The 20,686-nt window shown below is 38.2% G+C and overlaps 1 protein-coding gene across 1 annotated transcript in view; it reads right to left on the minus strand.

The window, feature by feature from the left end:
- Positions 1 to 1,576: 1,576 nt before the first annotated feature.
- The window catches only part of LOC137154526 (uncharacterized), a 317,851-nt gene continuing 298,741 nt past the window's right edge, over positions 1,577 to 20,686 (minus strand). The window contains exons 12-15 of the mRNA XM_067550253.1: positions 19,638 to 19,710; positions 17,159 to 17,310; positions 13,253 to 13,426; positions 1,577 to 3,059 (exon numbers count right to left, since the gene is read on the minus strand). The gene's annotated coding sequence lies outside the window, so the exon portion shown is untranslated. The remainder of the gene's footprint in view (positions 3,060 to 13,252; positions 13,427 to 17,158; positions 17,311 to 19,637; positions 19,711 to 20,686) is intronic.

Genomic DNA, 20,686 nt, shown 5'->3' on the forward strand with positions numbered 1-20,686 from the left:
GCTCAAGACAATATTATCATAGGCATAATTTGGTTTAAAATTGGAATCACAGACTTATGTTGACCATGCAGCAGGAGACCTGTATGGAGTGAGTGGGATGCTAGTCTTTTTTTAAATTTTTTTGTTACTGTGATTTAACATCATCAATTAAAGCAAGAATATTTCCAATTTGTCATTGAATGCAGATGGGACTTTAGGAGTCAGGCAAAATACATTCAATTAAAGTTACCTTATGGAATATGTTTGCAACCAGATGGCTTGGGTGATAAACACAGCTAGGAGTAAAATATTGGGGAGCCTCCATAGATGAACAAACGATTGAAATACACAGAAGCTAGAAAACACAAATAAACTGAGATTGTCATTTCACATACTGTTGTAACCTTTGAACTGGGAGTCTGAACTTCATCAGCCTTTCATCTGTTGCTGAGAGCTTTTTACCCACTCATATTCTCTGGTTTCAGACAGGAGACAGAGTGGGGCTATTTTACATAAAATACATATGCACAAACACAATGGAGTAAACATTCTTCTACAATGTGTGTGACGATCTTATTTTACTCACCGCTTAATTGTGTCAATTCAGTTTGTTCTGTAAATCTCGGCTCCTTTCTTCATTTCTCACCTCGTGTGTGTGTGTATTAGGATAGGGAATATAACCTGTCCAGCTGTGGTTGGTATGTTTTCTTATGTTTTTGAATTCTGGATTTTTTTTTTTTTTTTAAATCACAACACGAAAACCTCATGGTTTAGGCTCCATGATGTGTGCAGTACTTCCTTTTCCATTTTGGTTGGGAAAATTGTGTGTCTTGATGTCATATCTACAATATGGAATTTTTCATATGAGAAAAACCACAGTTACAGTAGATCGAATTAAAAAAGTGTTAGAAGGGAAATAAACCCTCATGCTCCAGGGTGTACAGCAACCTGTAGCCGATAGGGGTTAGGAATAAACTTCCTCTGTGGGAAAGTTATTCCTTAGTTGTCCACTATGAGGTTTCTTGCATCTTTCTCTGAAGCATCTAGTGCTAGCCATTATCAGAGACAGGATGAGAATTATTACTAGCCTGACCCAGTCTGGCATTACCTATGTTCCTGTGTTTATACCAACAACGCAGCTTTTTTACAGTGATAGCCAAGCTGATTTGTCAATCCATATCTTTTTCCTCCTCCCCTATATAATATAATTCTTAATTAAACACTTCTTTGGCCAGTTTATATTCTCTAATATAAAATAAGATGTCTCCCGCTAGATTCTGGTATTTAGTAGCCTGAAGCTCATTAGTGCATGTGTTCTCTGCCCTGGAGTTTTAAATATTTAACTAGCTAGGATTTCTTCAAGAGGTCTTAACCTTATAATTTGTAATAATTTAGGCATCTCATCTCTAAAGTGTAAGTTATTAAAAATGTTTCTTTCCTTCACCCTGCATTGATTGCTACTTCTTGCAATCAAACTAAGAGCTATTAGGCCAGGAAACTGCAGCTGCCTATTTATTTCATTCAAGTAAAACATAAGTGATGATAATAGATTTCCTAATAGAGATTGATCTTCCACGAAAGCAAAAAAAAAACCCCAAACCCCACAAAGCACACACTGTCAGGGTATGTAAGTATTATGTACTAAGCATGACATGCTTAAAAATCATTCATTTATAGAATGAAATAGGAAGGTCTACAAAAACAAGCGTGTTGACCGATACACATTTGTGCAGAAAAATATTAATTTTGTTGCTAGTAATGGCCTGAGCATAAAATACAACTAAATTTTGTATAAAAATTATCTAAAGACCACCTAATGTGCTTTTGATGCTCCTGAATGTCAAAAATGTCAGCAGTTTCCAGTAATGACTCTCTGACATAAACAGTAAGGCAGAAATATTACAGTTACTGAAGGAGTTGCAAGAGCGAGCATGCATTTTCATGAGAGGTCTCTTTGAATGGCAGCAAGTACTCAAGCAGGCAGCTTTCCCTGCCAGTTAAGCTGGCCAAAGAAAGCTCTCTTCCCCTGAAAGACAATTAAAATGAGTTAAATGAATTAAAAGGGCCCTGCACAGTTAAAACATGGTCATAGGTTAGAAACAGTAGTATCTGGATTTATGAAAATCACACTGCTGCCAAGCCTCAGAAATTGTGTGTAACAAGGGAGCCATTCAATTAGTAACCCAACCAGCTTTTTGTAAAACTGAAGGCAATATACATCATTTTAAATTTCTTTCATCAGCAGTTTATTTCATTTTAGGACTTAAAATATAAAATACCTTCATTTTAATATTGCTTTCTAAAAAAGAGATATTTTTACTTATAAATTGAGATCAGCTGATCAATAAAATGCTCTTCTATTTGTTATGTTTATGGACGGACCAGATGAGGTTAGCTGGGTATGTTTGTCTGTCATGCACATTTTTCTAAAGAACCAAATTATAACAAAGAGACACTAAAGTTTTGTGTACCCTAACTTAAAAAAAAATTTAAAAAAATCAAAAGCATTCTTATTACAGATCCTTTGTGAAATAACGTATTCGCCTGTCCCCAGTTGTTTATGTTCATTGTTTTTTCAGAAGCAAAATATCTGTACTAATCATGTTCAAATATTTAAATATTAATAATGCACTAAAAATCCCAGAAAACGTAGTATACTTTTTTGCCCATTACATTCAGAAAGTCTATCAGAAAGCATTTGTCTCCACACTCTTTATTCACTTTCAAAGGGTTAAACAACCTATTTACTGGGCTGTCAGAAATCTGTATCCCAAATCACGAAAAAGTCTGGCCTAGTTTTGTTCAGCATCGAGACTTGTCTTCTTGGCCTGTTGTTGTTACCATCATGTAATATCCATGACAATCGTGTTGTGCTTTTTAGGGGCTCTGTAGTGCTAAATCTGAGGGGCCATTTTAAGCCAGTAAAGGGCTTTATTTATGTGGATTTGAAAGAGTCTTGTGAAGGGCCTTCCACTCAAAATCCTCTTCAGCAGGTCATCCTGGTTTCAAAAGGATTTAGATGCAGAGGCAGTGATCAGTACTTCTATCACGTTCTAATAGACTGACATGAGCATTTGTGCCTGAAAGACAGGAGGAAAAAAGTGATGCAGATTTGCCCTAAATTGGACTGACGCACAAAGCAGTGAGTGCAATTGACTGACGAGGTAACCCCTCACACCCTTCTTTTACACTTCTAACCAGTGCCGCACAAAGGGAGAGCCGTGGGAAGCTGCATGGGAGCAAAGCATATCCATTTTCATGGACCATATGGAAATTTTGTTTTGTGTACAGAGAAAGTGTCTGATAACAGTGACCTTAACTGCCATATGTGTATGGTGAATAGTAAACAGAGCTAACCACTCAGCTCTCTGACCTTTAGCATATGGACATCTCTACCAAAAGAGTTTTCACAGCACATCCACTTTCACTGCCATCTCACTGGTAACCCAGGGGATTTCACAAGATTTGTTAATGAATTGCTCTATTGACTTATATCTGAGCTTGCCTCATTAGAGTAGAAGAACAAAATTTTTATCTATGTTTTCGTGAAGGGGACCAGCGTGCCCCTCCTTTGTTAAGATGTGGGTAATCTGTAGGGCTGTCATCTGTTTTGAACTAATTTATTGTGTCAGTTTAAAAAGGCTCTTCAGTGTTCATTGATGCTCAAGCTCCAGTCCAAGCCTCTTTAAATCAATTTTTTTTTTTCCTTGTGAGTGGAATGTTTTTTAGGCCCCTGCTTGGTTTACAAATAGCTGAACATGATGTAACCCTGGTGCTGGCCAGATTTAGAGTGCCAAATACAAGCAAACTCAGTGAGCCTCCATAGCACCACCTGTCATGAAATGGTTTTCAAAGCAGCGACAAGCCTTGTACAACCTTGTACCATTCACCTTCCCCACCCACCATCACTCAAACAACAGTTCTTCATAAACGAGCTTATTTGTATCCGGAGGGAAGTACTACAGAAATTGGGGATGTGCATAGATCAGAAACATTCATATTTCTAGCCTGGTGCAGTTAATAATGGACCATTGCTTTAGGATTTCCCACATTTGAAATACAGAACGGTCTGTGATTGTAAAGAAACGGTAGCCATCAATTAACATGTTATTAAGAGGACACCAATAAAGAGCGCATTATGTCTAATGATCAGTGTGGAATCTGAGGGAATTAGTAAAGCGTGATTCAATAATATGTGAACTATAAAGATAAGTCTCTAAAGATTGGATCTGGCTTTTTGGGTTCTAGTCTCAAAGAAATAAATGAACAATGCAGTGAAATTCTTTCTACCACTACTTTGTATCCTTGTTAGAGTATTTAGCACAGTGCACGGCACGACAGGGAAGGGGCATTTGGCTAAAGGCATCAGAGAAAACCCCTAAACTTACAAAAGATGCTATGGGATCTTTACTACAAAGACAGAGCAGACAGGACTGAGGGTTTTTGGGGTTTTTTTGTTTTTTAAGTTCTTGTCCAAAAGATCCCCCACATATGTAGTCAACTGCAAACCACAAGACCTACATACGATCAACAAACCAGAATATCTGGGGATGATCTGAATGTCATTGATATTACAATTTATAAACTGTTTTTTTCCCCCTAAAAGCTCTCTGCATTTAGAAACCCTGAGAGCATCACACGTAATCTTTCTTACTACCCCTGTCCTTTTATCAGAACTAAAAGGAACTCAAAGGAACTGTAAAAACTGCCTGGGATCCTGGCATATTCCACTGCTGCCACAGGGAGTTATGTATGGAAATTCCTGCTGCCAATATTAAGGAATGAAAGGTTTTAAATGTTGTTATTTTTTTGTAATGAGAAGAGAATGACAAATATGAATATCAGAACCGTGTGTGTCCATGCGTGGGAGAGAATGATTGAAATTATTCTAACTTCAACCCTCCGTATGTAGCAAAACACACAATACTAAGAGAAAAAACATGTTTTTACTAAATAGGGCCCAAATTCTGCAGTCCTTACTGAAGGAAAATTCCCTTTAACTTCCAGTGGGAAATGTTCTGGAATATGGACTGCATCATTCAGCTCTAGGTATTTTTTTTATACTGCTAGCCAAAGTTAGAGATACGTTGGGACAGAATTTTCTACTAATTCAAGCACTCTGTCAATGATTTATCCCATGTCACCTCACATTTTACATGTTGATCTATTTTTATATTAAAAAACTGATCAGTTTATGTAATTCTAAAGTTTTATTTTAAGTTGCTCATGCACTACATGTGATCATAGAATGCGTTGCAATGCTGGCTTGTTCCAGACGCAGTAATATGGTGAGGAGGACTAAAGAGTGTAAAATGTAAATAAGGTGAAAATATCAGAGTCTGCTGGACTGATATTCTCTGCAGATTTCTCACTCTGAGTTACCATTGAGTCATTTGGCTCAACTTGAGTCAAGTCTGCTATATATTGCTCCTATATTGCCACTAAGAAGCCAATAGTTATTCAACTACATATAGTATCCCAAGACATCACAGTTATTTCCTATGCTTAGAATATGAAATAACTGTGGTATCTCATCTACCAGAGAGAGAACTGTGGGTAAATGCTGATTTTTGGAACATAATTATGTTTTTAATGGCAAATGTTGAGATATGAAAAGGAATACCGAAGTATACAGGGACCTGCAAATACTGCTCTTCTAGATCAGTTTTTCTGTTTACTGGGGCTCAGTTTTCTAATGATTGCCCTAAATAGGTTGTACAAACCCTGCATTTGAATGTTCCAATGGATATCTGGGTGCCCAAATACCCATTTTAACTATGTGAGTGACAATCTGAGAACATAGTTTAGCTGTCATAAATACATAAAAATAAAATAGAAGTGAAATGTGAACAAAATTCTTATTTTCCCCCTAACTCCAGGAGCTCATGAATCTTGTTATATCTAGCAATTTGTTCAGCTTTGATTATTTATATTCATCTAGTCTAGGAAATTATTGCTCTAGTCTAAATCTAAAAAGTAAGTGAAAATAATTACCAATTGTTTGAGTGTGCAAAAGATACAGTACTACCAGTACTGATGTTTGAAAGGACAGTACAAGGAATATCTTGCTGGAATGTTGCTGATTACAAAGTAGCTAAATTTAAACCAAAGCTTTAAGAAATGAATCCAATGACTGTGTTCATTCTGGCAATATTACCACATTACTTTTCTTCTCTTTTAATTGCCATATACCACCACACGCTATTTATTGCGTTTGCAGCCCAAAGGCAGATCTTAAAAAAATGTCCAGTTCATATCTAGAGACTAGGGTTCAAATTTGATTCTGGTCACAAGTGGAAATGGACGTGTGGTGTCGTCATATTCTCCATTTATTCACAGCACAAAACCACCAGGCATTTGGACACAATAAGTATTCTCCTATTCTCGGGCCTAGAAGTTCAGGGCTATTGCTGCTTAAGACTGAAAGGCTGGCAAAGCTGTGTGGAAAAGCTTGTACAGTAGCTGCACACAGCATGCTTGATTCAAACCTGTCGTATTAGTTCCTCACGCTCATGAGCATGAAAATAACAATGTAACATAAGAAAGGACATAAAAAAAACTAGGGCAGAGGGGAATGGCCATGAGATCTAAAACATCCTTGCCCTTTTACCTACCTTTATTCACAAACCTAGAAAAAGTAGTGGTAAACCTGGATTATTACCGACTTTTCCTCTTAAAAAAAAAAATGGTGACACGTGTTGTCCTGTTACTTTCCACACAGTGGAAATTCATGCCTCCTATTGCCTTTCCTCAAAAACATCAGGCACAGCGCAGCTTGAAAAGGAGGGTGGGGTTAGAAAAAGGTGTGTTGTGCGTCAATGGGCAAAATATATAGTAATTAAAAATTACAGATTTGACAATAGGATGTATATATAAAGTACGTGGGGCAATCTGGCACACACACACTAGCTACAAGAAACGTTGCTGCAATAATTATATGAAACTAAATTACCATATGAAGTGGGGGAGGTCTAGGTTGGATATTAGGAAAAAAAATGTTCACTAGGAGGGTGGTGAAGCACTGGAATGGGTTACCTAAGGAGGTGGTGGAATTTCCAGCCTTAGAGGATTTTAAGGCCCGGCTTGACAAAGCCCTGGCTGGGATGATTTAGTTGGGGTTGGTCCTGCTTTTAGCAGGGGGTTGGACTACATGACCTCCTGAGGTCTCTTCCAACCCTAATAGTCTATGATTCTATGATATGCAGTGTGTTCTATTTTAGCATCACATGGTATATATACACATACACACTCACAGATTGCAAGAAGGGAGACAACACTATTAAGTTGGTATCAAAATTCTGTCACATAGAAGCTTTCTGACCATCTATTGTGGAATACAATAACAATTCTGTAATGTTCTCTTTAATTAACGGATGAAGTATATAGTCAGCCGGAGAACGACAATTCCATTTTGTGACAACTTTCAAGATTTGAAAAAAATTGGTTCCACATGGGAATGAAAACAAAACTTTCTGAACATTTTTGTGAAATGGAATTGTGTCAAAATATTTGATTTTGGATTGAAAAAGTCAGGTCTTTAACTCCTCTCTCTCTCATGTCCACTTTGGACCTCAGAAATCTTATTGTCAAAAATGTCTTCAAAATCTGTTCCAGCAAAATGTTTTTGCTTTGATATGATTTTTTCCCAAAAAATTATTCTGACCAGCCCTAGTGGTGAACAAAGCTAGCAAGCAGGGAAAAAGAGGGAGTTGAAAACAAAACATGTTAGTCAATCTTGTCCTTACAAGAGAAATTGAAGAATCCAATGAAAAACAGAACTACATATTTTCTCATTCCATCTTGACCCTTACAAAGTACCTTCCGTATGGTAAAAGCTATAACCTTTGTGACTGCAAGGATGCAGCATACTAATTTTGCCTGCTTTGTTCCATGCTGCTATTTCCATAAGAAATAACTGCAAGTTTAAATTGTGACAACTTGTATTGGCTCGTGGGAACGCAAACATCTTATCTTCTGATAACATGATGAGATAACACACATCACCACTGTAGCAAGCATGAGGACGCTTGTCTTCACTTATTTTATGTCTACTCTATCACATTCCTATCCACACTTTCCTATCTTTTCTTTCAACACACTCCACACATTCTTTCACCGAAGCACAGACCTTGCTTTCTGAATAAGAAATGGGCCCTGCAGTTACAGCAGAGTTGTGTCTTTGCCACAAGCAAGCAAAAGTCAAAGGACAATCAGGTTACTCCTCTTGAAGGTCATTATTTCATGTCCCACCAGAGCAGTGCCTTTTTTTCCCCTTTACAAACACAATTGGGATGTTGGCCTTTAGACAATCTTTCCTTCCTTAAGTTAGAAAGGGTGTTACGCCATTGTCAGAGCAATCTGGAAACTGCCCAGAAAAAGAGGCTGTAATATATTACTCCTAGTTTGTTGGCCATTGTTCTACTGATAAGAAGTTATTAATTGTGTTGTAACCACAATCATATACTGTGTATCTAACATTTCTGTTTATCCAATCTCATATATAAAAATTGCTTTATCTTTATTTTTTAAAGCTGGTTGAAAAATTGTAATGAAAACTTTCTTTTTACAAAAATTAAACAAAAAAGGTTTTTCACCAAAATGAAAATTTTCACAGACGTTTTCATTTCAATTTTTTTTTGTTTGTTTCTGATGAAAAATTGAAAGCCAAAACATTTTTGGCAATGGAAACATTTTGGTTCTCAGCTTTCTGGTCCTTCCTTCCATTTTTTTTTTTTTTAACTTGGAAGTGGAAAAACGGGGCAAAGGAAGGGAAATGGGGAGAAAAAGCAACACTAAACATGTTTTCATTTTCAAAAATGGATTTTTTGATTCATTTAATTGAAAAACTTAAAAAAAAAATTCTATGAAAAAGTTTGAACAAACCAAAACATTTAATTTCATGTGAATTTTATATGAGAAAACACTAAGTATTTTTTTTACCAGACCTAATATTTTTATTCTATATTTATGTATTTATTTTAAAAAATAATGGACCAAATTCAGTCCTTATCAAGTTGAATTTGGCCCAGTGTCTGCCTGGCAACTATACAGTTCTCATGAAATTTGCAAAAACCTCCAGTGTGTATCATATTCTCATATTTGCGAAAGATAAGCAATTGATATTACCTGTTAGGTTCCAAGGATGAAAAGGTGTAAACTTCCCTTGTGCTTGTGTCTGAAGATGAAGAGGTTGCCAAATAACTGTCTCCTTCTCTACCTTAGATTTTTTTTTTTTTTGTTTCCCCTCCCACAGTTGAATTGTTTGAGCTACAACACTCTCTGATGACAAAGAATCCAATCCAATACTCAGTGGAATCGCTGGGTATCTTTCCATGGACTAAGGTGCGAGTTGAACATGGTTTAGATATCTCAGCTAGAGCCCTATGCTTCTCTGCTTTGCTGCTGATTCTGTCTTCTCCATATTATCTATTGACTCTTGACTTTGTTGTATGGGTACATAGCTCACACTTCTGAGGATTATATCACTACTCTTATGGTCTAGAAATATTGTATTGCTGTGGAGAAGTCAACAAAATACTATTTATCACTGGTACTGTGGCTTCTATATAATGTTTTACTTACATACTTAGAAGTTCATCTCAGGAGGCAAGAAACATGATTTGTTACTTAACAGGCGCCAGTGTAGATGAAAACCATCCAATATGGGATATACATTTAAGCTGGCAGAAAAATACTTATTTGAATTCAGAAATAGGTAATTTTTCAGTTAAACCTCTACCAGATGTGGTATCATGTTAAGTGCCAAATTCCTGAAAAAGTAACCCGCAAAGTCTAATGGCAGTCATCGGAGGGGACATGCCTCTATATATCTCTGGATTTGGAGGCTGTTTTGCATCCCTTGGGAGAGGCACAAAAGTTTGGGGTATTTTATAAGTAATTGAATATAGTTAATAGCTTTCCCAACACAAATTGCACTGTCACTTGACTGACTATGGTTAAAAAAAGTGTTTTTCTTGCACACCATGTGTAAAAGTTCAGTCACTTAAATTCCCAAGGCTAGTGTTTCTGGACTGAGAATATTCTATTAAGTTTTATTTATTTAGGCACGTCACAAGCACCTGTTTTAATCTCTAGACATATGTAATGTACTGAAGGCACATATACAAATGTTCACATAATCCAATGTCTGCTAATGGCCTATTCCTAGCCTCCAAAACAAAAACCATAATCCTTTTTGTTTAAAACACCTTAGCCCTTTCAACCTGCTGCCTTAAAAAAAGCCTGGAAAAGCAGAAATAGCTTTGATAATTTCCCTCATGGTCAAATGATGTCAGAGCAGGGGGAGGGATCAAGTGTCAGATTTGAGGGCAGTATATTGAGAATTGCCTGACCACTCCCCACCAAACACACCATAAAGTCAAGAACACCAGCAGATCTCAGCTGCTTGGATATAACAGAAGAAGAGAGGGGAACTCAAAGGTAAACCTTATAGAGTTTTAGAGAGAAAACAACACTTTTGATTGCCCCCGGATATGCATTGGAAGGCAGTGCAGATTGAGGAGCATAGACATAGTATGCTTCCAGAGTGGCCAAGTGAACAAGGAACTGCATTCTGTTTTGTCATGAAGTACCCAAAAGATTTCAGAAGAAGCCCCAAGCACTGTGCATAGCAATAATCCAATCTGGATGTTGCAAACATGTGGATAACTATAGTGAATTCCACATATGAAAAAAGGTTGCTGCCTATTTGCCAAGAGCAGACGGGGAAGAGCAATTCTTGCCACTGCCACTATCAAGATATCTTGTAAGACTTCGAAGTTGGAAGCTTGAGTAACAAAAGAGAGATATAGCTTCCTCAACACGGGGGTAGGGAGAGAGGGCTATTAACTCTGCCACTTTCCTCAGTTGCTTCCACCAACACCTCACTCAGGCTGAGCCTTAGTTAGCTCTCATTCAAGTCCCAATCTCAGCATGACTATGGGGAAAGCCTGTCAACTGCACTGTCCATGCCCAATGTCACACAAACCTAACACATGCTGAAAGCTCTGCAGGTCATTAAAAAAATATCTGACCTAATGGCCTCACAAACATGGTCAGCAGGAGAGGTGACAAAAAAGAATCTTGCAGTGCATGAGAGAGCAATCAGGGAAAACGAACAATTGCCAGTTCTACTCACAAAGAGAAAATAGTAGGCCATTCAAGAGCAAATCCATCTATCTCTTCCAGGGCTCAATAGTGTGTCAGAGAATGGAAAATGGTATCTAAGTATTGTGTAAATATGAATCAGCCCGGATATTTGAACTTTGTTCATTTGCAGGTGATCTGTCAATATGACCCATCACTTACCACAACCGGGCCAAATTAGCCAAATTAACCAAGGAGTTGAGGAACTCTGAAGGTTCCAGCTGTTGCCAGGGATGTGTTTGCCACAACCTTCTCAATAATGCCAAAAAAGGGAGACTAGAGACAAGGCAATAATTAACAAATTTCTCAGGATCAAGAGATGGTTTCGTGAGCTATGGGCTAACAATTTATTTGACAGATGATGGTGTTGTCAGTGTTGGCTGCGTGTGTATGCCCCCTGTGTAGGTGCTGTCCCAGCTCTGCGCAGGTAACCAAGATGGCACTCATGATCGAATGAATCGACATGACCATGGATTCGCTGAGCAATGAAGGCACCCGGCCAGGTTTATTGCAGTTGAAGCACTTCAAATACGAGTGCTTCGTTACAATGGACCGGCACAATTAACGGTGGGATTCTCTGTTCTCCCCTAGGCCAGACAACGTCATGCCCTCTGAGACTCCCTTTTATACACTGTTATAGACAAGTTTAGTTCTGCCCCTTTGACACAGGTAGTTACCACCCTCTTGATGTAGTCTGATACCACCCCTTACCTTGCATTGGATGGTTCAGGCAAAACATCTCTATTTGTCACATTAAAAGACATTTCTATTCATTAAAATGTCATTTCTGGGGATCAGGTGGCCCTTGTTGTCTCTTTGGTCCTAGTACCTTCTGTCTCTGCTATATATTTTTAGACTTTAGTAATGTTTTGGAAATATATGTGTTTGCAGTATCAGCTTTCTTTTTGCCAGTTTTTGTGAGGTCGTAAGTTCACAGCCCGACTCCTGCTAGCTTGGCTTTATAACAGACTATAAAAGTCTTTTAGCTTAAGCCTTATGCCTTGGCCTGTTATGTTAGGCTTCCGGCCTCATGTTCTCATTTCTACTACAGTTGGTACCTTCTCTATTCAAAAGGAGATGCAGAAAACCTCCTCCAATCATGAGACTACTGTGTCTCTGCTGAATTTCACCAGGCAAGGAGGATCCAATAGACTAATAGCTATTTATAGCTAATAGGCGGACGCTTCCCAAGCACTCCTGAAACCCTAACGAGAGAACCAGAATGAAATTCAAGCAGAGAAGACTGTACCTTTGTCCTTCATTTTACATTCTTCTGCTGCGACACAGGCTGGTAGTCTGACCTAAATCCAGAGTTCGTTTCAGCCAGCACAATGTGGTAACAGCACCTGTTATGAGCTGCCTTCTTGTTCTCCAAAGGAAGGATTTAGTTGCTAAATTGGCCTTGAAAACATGAACCAGGTGTAACTGATGGGGTAACATCTGTGTGCATTTGCAGAACCTGAGACGTGAGACAACAGCTCTGAAAGGTGTGATTGGCCCCATTCATCTCAAAGAGTGCTAATTCAGATGACAACGATAATACTTTAAATGTCAACATTGTTAACTCACTGCTCCTCAAAGCATGGAAGAAAGGAGAAGGATGATGAGATTATAAAATCGGCAAAATCTATTGTGAATGTCCAGCTCATTTTGAAATCACCAGTGAATGGGCTTGGGAGATACCACTTTTTTCCACTCCCACCCACCCCCATCTAGCAGAAACCAAGCCCTAGAAGTCTAGAAGAACCTAGTAGGGCATCTGTGCCCTTCAAGGGAGAACCAAGTGTAAGAAGCCCAATCAGGCATAGAAAGCCCTACTGCACGGAAGTCAAGATACCCAACATAGTCCTTAAATGTATTCAGAGGGAGGCCCAAGCATGCATGATCATATTTTGAACATCTGCACAATCTATTGCGAAGGATTTAATTCATGAGTGAAGCCTGAAAAAGTACCACTACATCAACACCCCTTTCCAACCCTCCTGCCAGCAATATGAACAATCCGCTCTCCAAAGAAGACTGAAAATTATTCCCAGTGTAAAACATTCAATTCTGCAGCTGAATGGAAACGAAGTGGTTTTACCAGGTCGTTCACCATCTGGTATAATTCTGCTGAACATGAAGTTACCTAGGCCATCATGGAGGTAAAAAAAAAAAAACCCCTTCTTTTCCTCCCATGCAGCTATGGATCAACCCTCAGAATTCTTCACTGTAGTCCATCTGATTGAGGCAGTGACTTCTGCCACAGGAACTCCTGTGGTCTTGCTTCTTTTTCATGCAGGCCATCATCATCCTGTGGTGACTGGTGAGGATAATGCAGGTGAAAAGAGTATTAGTGGTTACTGTCTCAATGGTTAAGAATAGAGAATAGCATATAGACAAAGCATTTTAATAGTATCTCCTTCAGAGCCACATGCAATTGTGTGGTTCCATTAGTCTCTGAGGCCATTCTTCCCTCTTTCTCCCCTTTAAAGGAAAATATCCTCACATCCAAACAAGCATGTCCCATTCTTCTTTTATTATTAGTGAACTAAATGGCCATAATCAATTAGTCCAGTTTACAGTCCAACTCCTCTTGCAAAGTGGCTTAAGTCCACAATGAGAGCCAACTCTTGCCGTTCTACTCTTTATTTACACAGGCAAATCTTTCACTGATTCCAGTGGGGGATTTACATGAGCAAAGTGAGGACTGCAGACTATAGTTCTGAACAGCAGAGGTGGGATTGTGGCTGGCCCTTGTGTAAGGGGCTGTTTTCTTATTTTCTGTGCTCTGTACCAAAGCCAGACCTCTGCTCTGGGGTGCTGATCCCTTCTAGCACTCTTGGGTATGCAAATCACCCAAGGTGAAGAGATGGAGCCATAGCCTAGCCTCTCCCCTCTCACATTGACCTACACAGCTGGCCAGACAAACAGGATGGGCTACCCCTTTGAAAGGAATGTTGTAGCATACGTATTCCCATTGTATGTTTGGGAGCTTGGAGAGGGGCTGTGCCTTACAAGCTTCCCTTGGGTGATACTGGCTGTCTCACCTCTAGCACTGACCCAATGGCTATATGCCACAGTCTGGCCATTTACAGAATTAATACAGTATTGCAGTACACTTTTCGTTTTTTCAAGAGCTTTTGCTGTAATGCTAATCAATAAGGCAAGGTAATCTCACTGATGAGTACAATGCTGAGTATTAGGCAAGATTAACCTCACATCTAGGAGAAAGATTTTAAAAAATGCTAAACTTCACAAAGAGTGCACTGTGTGAGAGGAGACAGAACAGAGATTATCAACTGAAACAAATGTAAATTGCTTATCCAAAACTGGGTGAGAGAGAGCCTATTTTATTTTGGCTACAGACTATAATATTAAGCAGAAAGAGCTAATTAAAAAAAAGTATTCTAAACAGTCAATACATAAAAGTATACAAATCCATAAAATACAATTTTCTTATTTAATGTTTCAACTGTCTGAAAAGATACTTTTCTTGTACAAAAGATATAACTATAAATCTTCTGATTTTATTGGCTGCAGATTACACTAATTATCATAAAAAATTACTGCCACTAATAAAAATTCTATTATAAGTTACTTATAGTAATCTCTAGGGTACTATACTTAGGCTAGAAAAGATTATAATTACATTACATTACAGAGAGAATTTGTTTCCTGAAGCAGCTTTAACACTGTCTGTTTCTTTTAACACTTTAAAGTTGCCTTTTTTCCCCTTTACCCTTTCAGGTCAAATGTTGCCTGTTTTCTTCATTGAGCAGGATGTGGTTTTATCCCAGAATAATGATCCATCTCTGTTGAAAGTGACGCAAATGAAGTTTTAAAATCACAAATATCTGGGTGGGTTTCACCTCCCGAGAGGGTTAGTGTCTCTCAATGGAAGGATGCATGAAAGGGAAGACCTAACACTCTCCACCCAAAGGGAAACATGCTCTGTATAAAATTGCTGGAAGCTGGTGGGTGTTCACACAAAATACAATGTTCGGATTTTATTTGACAAGACAACAATTGTTATTTTTCCCTTTAGATACTTTGCATTTTCCCATCTGTGAGGTTGATGACTCTTAAATGACCTTAAATAATATTGCTGCTTACAGGCAAATGTGAAACTCTGTGCGCTACCTGCTTGGACTGAACATCAAATTAAACAGCTCTGCTTTGATAGCTGACAGCATAGTAAATAACCTCAAAGTCCAACTAATTAAAATAAAATTGGAACAGTTGCCATTTCTTTTAGAAAGGGTTTCAATGCTTCAATAGCAGGGCTAATCAACATCTTAATTAACAGTCATATAAAATGAAATAGCCCATCTGAGTTTCTTTAAAATAGACAACTTATTTATGCAAAGACTTGTGGCATATTAATTGCGAACACTAAGAAAAAAATACGCCTTTGAGCTTTACAGCTGCTTTTGCAGCAAAGGATTGGAGAGCTAAATTGTGGAAGAATCATATTACAGTAGTTAATTTTATTACACACTTAAATTAGAAGCACAAGTGAGGTTAGCAAAGTTTTGTTGTTTAAAAAAAAATAAATAAAAATCAAATTCATTGCTAAGAGTAGCACCGTGATGTTTCCACTCTATTTCACATTAAATGCTATGGACTAGATCCTGCAAGGTGCTGAGGGAACTGATTCTGCGCCAGCAAGATGTTTAGTCACAGGAGTTGATTTCAGTGGGACTACTCACATGAATAGAATTAAGCATGTGCTTTGCTAGATCAGGACCAGGATGCTCAGCACCTTGCAGGGTTGATCCCTTATCCCCCAGTCCTGTAAACACTTACAAACACAAATGTACACTCTCATGTAAGCGTAGTCAGTGGGATTACTTACAGAAGTGTCTGCAAGATTGGGCCCTAATTTGCTTTTTTTGCTCCAATTAATCTATCTATGTTCAGAACTTTAAATACTTTATGAACATGTGGGGCTGGGAGTGGGGGAGGTGATGAGGGAAGGCAGAGAGGAATTACATTTCCTTCCCTAATTACTTTACTTTTGTTGACATCTTGGAATAACTTTTTACTTTCAGAGAAGAACAGTTGATTTACACTACAGAAACAGCCCAGCAAGCATGAGAAAATTATTTGCCTTTCCTCCTGCCAGGCATCCATTTCCTTTTCACTGTTGCTAACAATGTGCGAACTATTTATGCATTTGTCAAAGGATCACAACATAAGAAAACTATATTTAAATAACTTCAATACAAAGTAAAAATACAGTGTAATTATGACTTAAATAGACTCCAAATCATAACAATATTTGTACAGCCTGCCTAGCAAGAATGCTAGTAGATGGTAGGAGCGCAGAATAATCTTAAAGGGTCAGCAGCATCAATACATTTGTACTAGAATTTAATTTTCTTTTTTTTTAAAATAGCTTTTATTTTAAGATCTTGAAATATGCACAAATTTCTCTTATTCACTGACTAAACATTGATTTTGCTGTATTTTGAAGGGAGCTGAACATAAGGGCGGCTGTTTTTGTAGCAAAAGATTGAGGTCACTGAAAGTTGCCCAGTGATGAGAGTTTTGCTCGCTAATGGTGAAATGAATTGGTTTGCTCATTTTACTCACTAAAGGAGAAGGTTTTTACATCACCAGTCACCATAGGTGGCACTAAGTGGAATCCTTGCTGGCCGTCTCAGCACACAAAATCACGGTGCAGTTGCATATCTAACCTGTCTGAAAATCTGGCCCTTTAAAGGCCAGGGGACTCTCTATATCAGGCTGTAACCTTTAGTAGATTAATTTATGGGCTTGCAATCCTTGACAGTGTCCTTAAGATTCACTGCACTAAAGGAGGACAGCTGAATAAATAAGCTCTCATACATTTAACTGCCCTACCCATCTACAAGGGCCATATATCATCTTAGATCAAATTCTCCTTCCATCCTACACGTAGCTAGTAATAGCTCACTTTACTTATTTAAATGTATTTATATCAGACATTCTGAATAACAACACTCAATCAGTTGAAGGCAGGTACCCATGATGCAGAGCTTTGTGGTAAGAGAGAGGGGAAAAAACATACCTGATACCAAGTGCACATGCGCTATGCTGCCTGGGTCACTAGCAAATAGTCCTTGGATCACTGAGGCTATGAGCAGGTGGAGACAGTGAGCTCAGCAGGCAGAGCCAATGTAAACAGCAGCACCATCAACCAAACATAATCCCACCCAGAAACTGTTTTAAAACAAACAAAAATAATCCATATAACTAAACACAAGAAAAAAATTTGGAGCTAACATGATTTTGGTAAACCACCATTCTGTTTCCTCTGCTTCCATGTTATATCCCTTTCCCCCTTCCTGTGTTTGTCTTTTCTATTTAAACTGTAAGCTATTCGGGTCAGGGACCATCTATTTTTACTCAAAGTTTGTAAAGCATCGAATGGAGTCCTGGGGCTTCTAGGTTCTAGTAATCTATAGACAAATAATAACAACACTAAAGTAACCCTGATGAGCAATAAGTGTAATGGAAGTCACAATAGCTTTGGAAGCAACACAACTACAAAAACACTGTGTACAGTAGTTTTGTTGGAAGCCTAAAACTCAGAGGAAGAATGAATACATCTCAGATCACTCCACATTAGTATTCAGACAAGCTAGGCTCTCTCTTTTCTTGGCACAAATACCAAGTTTCTTGAGTATTTTGGGTGGTTTAAGCAAAATCTAGAAGACTGAGAGGCAGGAGCAATTCTATGTTCTACTAAAGCTTCCCCCAAAACATTAAGACTCACTCATTCCCCTTATAGGGCAACGTGTGTTTTTCATTTCATGCATGTGTCAATATACTTTAAAGTGCCCTATTTCTAGAGGCAAAATTTGTGCCCAGGCAAGCCCAGTCTGATTAAGTATGTACAGCGTATATAAAAGTTTGCAGTTGTGGTTGGGTAATGCTATGAAGGTTGCATAGTGAAATGGTATATGTCTCTGTAGGACCACAGAGAGGTAGCTAATGAAACATACATAGATAATTCAAAACACTGTCCGTCTTTTAGTGGATCAGATATCCAGTAAAAATGTTTGTTTGCTTTGGGCTTGACACAAAACCACCGCATATAGGATTCTTCATACATTCAAATTTAGTGATCTGGGATAAACAGTCTAATATAACTGTCAAAAAGAAAAGATTTCTAGGCCATGCAGGAATTATATACTCCTAGGTATGAGAAGAAAATGGTCTGAAATTTCAGCCATGCAAACTCCAGCTGATATTAGGAGGAATAATTCCTAAGTCCCTTTAACTCTTTCAGGTTCAGGGAAATATATAGTATGATATTTACCAAAGATGAAAACTCATCACAGTATTTCACAAATGCTACATAAGATTTTATGCTGTCATTTCTTCACACAATACACAGTAATTCTTGTAAAGCTGAAGAACTGTCCCAAATGCAGAAAAATGTAGCATACCCATGTTTAAACATAAACACATATTCTGCCTGAAAATAATATTTTCTACCCCTTAAATACTGTGCATTGTATTTCTAGAATTTAAAATGAAAAAGGCTGTGAACTCATTTGTCCAAATTCTAACCCTCCACAACTTTCCTTGGAAGTTAGAGGAATAAGATGTCAAGATTTGCAGGAGTTGCTCTTCTCAAGAGCAGCATCTAGCTCCCTAGTGAGCTTCACATGCACGCGTATTGGGAGTTGTTTCAGAGACTGTCTTGGAGTGCAGCTACTAATGTGGTGTTTGGGCTTTTGTATGACTCAGCTTGGGTTTGAATGCAATTTTACCTAAGAACAAGAAGGAACTAGATAAATCTTTCATGATACAAACGAGGAACTTGGCTACCCCATTTGTTGCTGCCCGAGGGATAAAGTGCCCCTGCCCAATTTGAGCAAGAGAGTCTTTTATTAAAATGATTCTCTTAAAATCTTGGTAATTTGAGGAAAGAGGGTCTGGGGCTATCAGTTTTGCAGAGGCTAAGCCCCGCCCAGCCATGCTCCTAACAACAACAAATACATTAGCCTTTAAAAAGTGGAATGTTTTCAAAAGGCCCCTTTTTCCATATTGCCCATTAACTGGAAACTCCATTTTCATACGTTTCTTAGTGACACAGGAATAATGTCCCTTAACTACCCACTGTACAGAAAGAACACATTTTTACTCCCCAGGCATGAGACACGTCCTTTAGAACAACTGTCCTAATGTGTAATTTGGGTTTAATTCAAGTGTTGCACTCTTCAGCTTGGTTAGGATCCAACCAATTCTTGTCTTTAATGGCCAAACCAAAGATCTTGAATTTTGTTTACCATGTAACCTGTCACTGTGATAAAAACCCAAAGCCTTTTCCAACTTTCAAGAAGAGGAGACAAGACTTGTTTGTTTTTTTCTGGCATTTATTTCTGCTTTGCAAAACCTATTCAAACGCAGGCAGTTAATGCTAAGCATTTGAAGTAGGTGTTAAATTGAGATTATGGTAAACAGCAGATTTGTTTGATCAGAGAAGAAATTATTTCACCAAGACACAAGAGAATTAAGGAGAGTTACATGTCACTTACTGTATGCATTGACCAGCAAGCAAATGAGGAGTTCCTGGTTCTAGACAGCTGCTCCATGGAATATAGTATAAACCTAACATAAAGGAAAATGAAAGATATGGTTCAAAACAGAAAATATTAATTGCAGAGTCTCTTTGTCCAAAACAGTAATGAACATGTAAACACAAGATCAGCTCTTTCTTAGCAGGTTCACTTTTCTATTTATATGCTACCTTAATGTTTCTAAGAGCAGCAAAGTTTAAAACTTTTCTTTCACACCTAGTTTCAGTTATTGTGACATCTTGCTTCCGTCAAGGGTAAAATTAACTTTCCGTTTAACATATACCTGCCATTGTGGAGATCAATGTTTGCAACATCCGTTTTTTGGTTGGCAACAAGTTATGAGCACTCACAAAATGTATAAGGACTACTACTATATTGTGAAGAAACAGCAAGCAGTTGCTCTTTGCTGCACTATACAGTAACTGTGTAAGGTTTTATTTGGAAACGCTAATTAGGTAGTAATTATGGCTTTTGCAGATTATTTTGTAGTTATACTTAGTAGACACAAAAGTAATTACTAAGGATCATATCCTCCCTTCCCACATAAAAATGCATGCAAGGGTGGGACTTACCTTGAAATAGCTTATGTTTTCTTGAGGTGCTACCAGCAATGTGCAACTGGCAGGGCATGTGGCCTGCCAAGATACCTACAGATCAATGATCCACAGGAAATATAGGTCCAAATCCTGTACATATATGATCACAAACACACAGATCTCTACAATCGTCCTTCCCCCAAAGCACTGGACACATGACTGTGGTTTGCTACCACTGACTACCCTGTTGGCTGTGTCCATCCACCCCACTACAGGCTTTCACATGATATGCATAGGAAATATATGCAACACTGACTGTCATCTCATTACCTAGTATACTATGTGACTAGTGAAGTGTCACGTGGTTGAACACTAAAAAACATATTGCTTGCTTTCAATATCAGTGACCTAGAGGGAAGAATATGGAAGTGAAGAAATTTGGAGTGATAAATGGGAGTTAGAGTTGGAGGA

Source organism: Emydura macquarii, unplaced genomic scaffold (assembly GCF_026122565.2).
Source record: "Emydura macquarii macquarii isolate MOO-44397 ecotype Brisbane River unplaced genomic scaffold, CSIRO-AGI_Emac_v2 contig_295, whole genome shotgun sequence".
Lineage (NCBI taxonomy): Eukaryota > Metazoa > Chordata > Testudines > Chelidae > Emydura > Emydura macquarii.